The following is a 6,869-nucleotide window of genomic DNA, read 5'->3' on the forward strand; positions in this document are numbered from 1 at the left end:
TATTTTGTATTCTTTTCTTCTTTTTTTAATTTTATTTTTTTATTCTTCTTTTTTATTTTTGTTCTTTAGGTTTATTTCTTTTCACATTTTTTCCTCTTTTCTATCTGCAACTTTTATTTCTCTTTATTTTTTATTTTCTTTTTTGTATTTTTATTTTTCTTTTTTAAATTCTACTTTATATTTTTAATATCTTTGATAAATATGACTATGTCAAGCACAAGCAGTAAGTGATAACGAAAATATCACAATCGCTTATTTAATTTGTATTCGCACAATTAATTATATTTTTGTATTCATTGATACAACTGTATTTGTATTTTATAGTTCATGCTTGTATTTGTATTTGTATTTGTACTTGTGTTTTATGCTTTACATTTATATTTGTATGTTGTACTTCGCATTTGTATTTCTATTATGTAGTTCATACCCTCATTTATATTTTTGTATTCGTTGAAACAATTGTATTTGTATTATAGTTCGTGTTTGTATTTATATTTATATTTTATAATTTGTATTTATATTTTATTGTTCACACTTGTATTTATATTTTATAGTTCTCCCCATTATTATATTTTATACAATTTGCACGTGTATTTTGAAGAACTATTTTGTATTTGTATTTGTATTTTATAGTTGACTGCATATTATATTTGTATTTGTGATTTTATTTTGTTTATATTTGTATTCTATTTTCGTTGATGCACTTGTTTTTTTAAAAGGACTATTTTGTATTTGTATCTATAAACTGATCACATATTGTATTTGTTTTATAATTTTGCTTGTTTCATTTGTTTGTATTTGAATTTGTAGTTGACAACGTCATTTGTATTTTTAGACAATTGAAAAAGAATTGTTATTTTTTCTTTCTATGAAATCTTGGATTTATTCATTAATATGAATTATATTTTATTAATACAAATTGAACAACACAAATATAAATGATAAATAACAAAAATACAAATGTTACATTTGTATCAAATGTTACATTTGTATCTTCTTTTTCTCTGGTGAAGTTACATTTGTATCAAATGATACATAGTTATTCAACATAAACTATATACATACAAATGATACTTGTTTATATATATAAATACAAATAATAATCTTGACATACAAATACTAATGGTACATTTGCATAGAATGACACATTTCATATTTATATATTTTTGACGCAAGTAAATACAATTAATTCATATATTTCTTTGTATACAAATACAAATGATAAATTGTATTCACGACTAAAATATTCAAATATAAATAATAAATTTATTTAAAATATATAGTATGACATGAATAAATATAAAATATACAAAATATAAAATATGACAACAACAACAACAACAACAAAATATGAGAAAGAAAAAAATAAAAAAGCATAAAAAATAAAAGGAGAGAAAATGACAAAAAAGAAAAAAACAAAACAAGAAAGAAAATAGAAAAAATAAAATAAAAAGGCTGCAAAGGAAAAAAATGAAAAAAGTGAAAGAGAAAAAGAAAATATAATAAACTAGAAAACAATGAAAAGGAAAAAAGAAAAAAAAAAAAGAAAATAATGGAAAAGAAGAAAAAATAAAAGGTAAAAGGACTGAAAAAAGGGAAAAGAAAAAAAAAAAGAAAAAAACTGGAAAAGAAAGAGAAATAGAGAAAGAAAGAAAATAATGGAGAGAGATTAAATTGTATTTAATTGTTAACTGGGCTATGAATTATAGTTAATTAAAATTAGACTAAAAATAATAATTAAAAGTTTATGACTGTCAAGCCTTGTAATTATCTCGCGCCTGCTCCTATGGACTATATGATAAAGCCCAAACATGTGCCCCATTAGATTGATGCTAGGAATTATATAGAAAATTGCATGCCATAAACCAAAATATGAGTGACTTTAGATATTTGACCCTAAATAAGAATGTCTTTGAAGAATAACCTTCCTTACTTTTTAATATACTAAAAGTATCATTTTGCCCCTCTACAGCTCAAATATATTTTTAAACTTTCCATACTCATTTATCTCTCAAATTTTATTTTTATTATTTTAACTTTTTTGTTTTTCCTTTACTTTTATTATTCTACTTTTTTCACCTTTTTATTTATTTCCTTTATATTTATTATTCTGTTTTTTATTATTTTCAGTTTTTATTTTTCCTTTAACTTTATTTTCATATTTTAGTTTATTTGTCTCAATCTTTATTTTTTTTCTCTTTTTCTTTTTTTTTTCAACCATTATCTATTTCTTCATTTTTTTTTCCTTTTTTTAATTTATTTGTCTTTAACATTTATTTAGAGTTTTTTTATTTCTCTTTTTTTCCCCCAGATTTTTCTCAGATATTTTTTTTCTTATTTCTCAAATATTCTCTCTTTCTCCTCTTTCTCTTCATTCGATTCCAATCAAATAGACTCACGATATTGATCATCAACCATTGGATCACGACTTGATTCACCTTGGAGATTATCCTCATTTCTCTTCTTTCTCTTGATCCTCTTTTACATTATGGTATAAGAGCTATTAACTATTTGATATGGTCTAAGTTAAGATAATCGAGGAGAAAAATTAAGAAAGCTAGTAAGAGTAACAGTAATGGTGGTGATAGATAATGAATTGCCAAAGAAATTGAGTCATAATCATCAATTGTATCAGAACGCATCAGATCTGTCTGGAGTTATGTTGATTTTTATTCAATTAGCGAGATCTAAAAACTACTGTGTGGATTGAATCAATGAGAATTGCCATACTTAGAAGAAACAACTTGGGATTCATCAATGGCAGATATAGGAAAGAAAGCTTCAACCCATAGATCTCTTATTTCTCAAAGATATGCTACCCGAATGTTTAATGTTTAGCTCTTGTGCTGTGGATTCGAAGGAGTGGTTTTATTCACTTGCAACTTGTGATCAACCTTTGAATGACACGGTATTATCACTTGTTATCCTAATCTATATTTGTAATGTGCTTTTGACTTGTCCTTTGTTTAGTTCCTCCCTTTTTTCTAGTAGGTCAAACATGCCAACAATATTTCTTGTTTGGCTTTTATAATGGTTATATTGATTCTGGTTCTTGGGATACAAGCTTAAAAAAATTATTTTTATGTGTATGTTGTAAACGATGAACATCTCGGTGAAAATTCAGCTTCTGCTAATGTTGATCAGTAGTTCTATTTGAGTTTATTAAGAAGTGCTAAAGTTTGTTGGTTTGGAGTTTTATTGTTTGTTTGCTTGTTTTTCATGGAAGTTTGATGTCTTATCTTTTTTTCTTGTCGTTTACTTTATTAATAGAGCTAGGGGCAGAGTTAAGTAAAGGTTGTGTATTGGCAAAAATTCATGTCATATTATAAGATCAAAAACTATTTTTATGTGTATATTGTAGATGATGAATACCCTTGATGAATATCCAACTTCCACTAATACTGGTCAGTAGTTTGGATTGGCTAATATCTACCTACTACCTTTGTAACTTTGGTGTAAAGTTGTAACTTTTCTATTCACTAGCAGAGCCAGGTGTATAGTTAGATGGGTGAAAGGGGATCATTTGGACCAACAACAACATACCAAGTGTAATTCCAGAAGCCACAAATGAGGTATGGGGAGGGTTGAGTGTATGTACCCCTACCTTGTACAGGTAGAAGGGGTCAGCTGGACCCTCTTTGACAAAAAATCATATTGTATACGTATATACAAGGTCAAAAATTCTATTTGTTGTGTATACACTGAAGATGATGAAAATTCTGCCTCCACCCCTTTGAACGATGTTGTTTCAGTAGTTGATTAGTTAAATATCTAGCTACTACTTTGTAACTTTGGTATAAAGCTGTAAACTTTTCTATATGTTCAATTCTTGGAGTTCTATTTCCTCTTGCCTATTCTTTGCTCAAGTCAGACTTTATTTTTAAAAATCATTAAGCAGGGTAAATATATATATAGAACTGGCTACACCAAAATATCAAAGGAATTCTAAAAAAGGTCGAATGTTGACTTAGGCAAGGTGTCTATAAATCACGAGTAAGTAAAATAGAGTGAATTTTTCCTTTGAAACTGAATAAACTATCTAGAAATGCTTTGATGTGGTTTATTGCAAAGTAAATAGTGAAATTAAACTTACAATAATGGAATGATGTATCGATTATGTACCCAAGAAAAGGTATTTGAATAGTTGAAAGAGTAAGAGAAAAAGGTACATGATTCTTGTCATACCTGGAATGCACAATTAGAAAAGTTAAGCCACTTTACGTATCTTGAGTCTATAATTGTATCAATAACCACCCATATTAGAATAGGCCTTATAGTGAGATAAGTTAGAAGAGAAGCAGTGTTATGGCACAGTTTGAGTTGTACCTATGTCTGCTTTGATCGACCTTTTAAAGTATTCTTCCTTTCTTTTACAGCTAAAATGCTTTTGGCGGTTAAAAATCCAACATCTTTTGCTTTACACACTCTTGATCGTCAAATCCTTAGCAATGGAGGTTTGTGTACCAATACTTATTTGGCAATAGTTATCTTTTTACTACCCCAGCCGGCTTATTTATTACTTTTCTCTTTTTCCGTTGTTGTCTCTTCTTATATTCTTGGACAAGCTTGTACCATCGTGGGAAGCAATATTGGTATCTGTTACACTGATTCTCATGCTCGGAGAAGTGATCTATTCTATTCATCAACTTAACCTTTCAACTTGTTAGCTATGGAATTTGCTCGGCTTTTGTCCTCTAACTAGATTCGTCGTTTTTACAGTTATAGATAATTCCTCAATCAATCTGTACTCGCTATGGATTGACAGTTGAAGCCACTATAGCACCGCTTGTTCAGCTTCTTCTTGGGTTATTCTCCCCCACTGCTTATCCAATTAGTAAGGTATAAAGCACAATAATCACATTCTATAATTTACTCATGTAAAGTTGTTAAGTTTCCATGTTTTGCTACCAGCGAGAGAGAGAGAGAAATGCTTCACCAGCGGTGTGTTTAGTTGCCACCTTCTACTCGTAATCTGAGTTAGATGACAGGGTTTAAGAAATAAAACTACATGAGCCCATAATCTGTACTCGTATACGCTACGGTGGTTAATTTGTATGCTTTGTTCCTTTTCTGTAGCTTGGAAAGAAATGGAAAGAATGCAACATAAAGTTGAATGGAGGAGTTCCTTGGTTATGTTCTCCCTCCGTTTGGATTTACTTGTCACATTTTGACGTTGCACACCTATTAAGAAAACAATGATTGGTATAGTGACTTTACAATATTACCACTATCAATTGATATTTAGTAATAGGTATTGGAAATGATTTCGAGAATAAGTAATTAATGCTAAGGGTAAAACATGGAATTTTTTGTTTTTTTTCTTGATTTATCAAAAATGACTCGTAAAAATGAAAATCAAATTAGGAAAATAGTGACAAGTAAATTCGAATGGAAGGAGAAAATTAGTAATAATATCACAGTTACTCCATTTTCCTATCTCTATTTATTTTTTGTTATTAGTATAAATGAGAAACTTTTCATTCTAATAATTTGATATGTAAAATATCCATCAATTTCTTTATTAAGATACACGTATATTCATCTTTAGAATTGGGGAAAAAATCCAAAATCTCATACAGCAATTTGAGAGAATTTCTCAGTGCTACTTTCTGTTGTTAAGGATCTTATAGTTGGCTTGATAAAGATCTTATAGTTGTCTTGACAAATAAAAGGAATCTTAACTTCATCCTTTGTTTTCCTTCTAGGTCTTGGATTGGATGTTACGTAAGGGGCACGCTGCCCTTCTGCGGAGAGCTTAGCTAAAAACATTTGTGGATTTCCATGGCAATGAGGTAATCTATTCAGTCTTTTCCCAATTTTTAATGCTAATCTAAGCAAGTGTAAATATATCTTTGGACATGTAATATTTTTGTATATATGCATGAACACAATTCGCTTACACGACCAAGTTCATCTCACTAAGATTAGGTCCTATAGCAGTTGAACCTCGTTTTCAATTCATTATGTTCCCTTTACTGTATGGCTCAACTTGTTTGATTTTTATTGCTATGACAGGCTGGAAAATGAGGGGATTTGACACATGATGAAACAACAATAATTGCTGGAGCACTTGAGTTGATGGAAAAAACTGCAAAAGATACAATGACTCCAATATCAAAGGTTTTCTATGTTGATCTAGACGGAACACTTAACTTGTGGGTTTATAAGCTGTTGTTCAATTTTATTCAAGCTTTCACAAACTTTTTATTTGCAGTTTATATTCCATGAGAAAAACTAAACTTGGACACTGGATTTTGGGAGTTTTTGACTTTCCTGATTGGTGCATCTATGTATACGACTTCAACCATACCAGGTGCAGTGGTAAAGTTGTTCAAAAGGTGATGTTACCTTACCAAACATTGATACTGTATTTTCTGAAAAAGGTCAATTTCTATCTTGAGAACAGCATTGACAAATTTGAAAATGACACTTTGCCGATAAAAATAGTTGATGAGTTGCCACAATAAACTCAATGGTATCTTATTGCATTTATTTTTTAAATGTTCATTTCACTTCTTTTTTTTGTTGTTTTCCATATATTGACGTAATATATTTCTTTTGTATCACAGTGATTATGGAGCATTTATTTGTGTGTTTGCTGAATATGTCATTCATGGTAGAGATATTCCTAAATAGATTGACATTGGTTATGTTCTCATGAGGTATGGAGCATTGTTGTGGGATTATGGAAAGAGAAAACTAGAAGCTGGTATAAAAGACAATACTATAGAAAAGTTGGCACATTATTTGGAAAGGAAAAAAGGAAGAGAACGCACCAGAAGTAGTAGTTTAGTTTTGTAGTTATTGAAAATCATTGGACATGAAGGAGTTTTAGCTATTTTTATGCGATTATGTAAAGTTTAAACAGT

General features: G+C 29.2%; 1 pseudogene; it reads left to right on the plus strand.

The window, feature by feature from the left end:
- The first annotated feature begins 2,830 nt into the window (after positions 1 to 2,830).
- On the plus strand, positions 2,831 to 6,467 carry LOC124896790 (annotated as a pseudogene).
- Positions 6,468 to 6,869: the final 402 nt, after the last annotated feature.

This window comes from Capsicum annuum, chromosome 3 (assembly GCF_002878395.1).
Source record: "Capsicum annuum cultivar UCD-10X-F1 chromosome 3, UCD10Xv1.1, whole genome shotgun sequence".
NCBI lineage: Eukaryota > Viridiplantae > Streptophyta > Magnoliopsida > Solanales > Solanaceae > Capsicum > Capsicum annuum.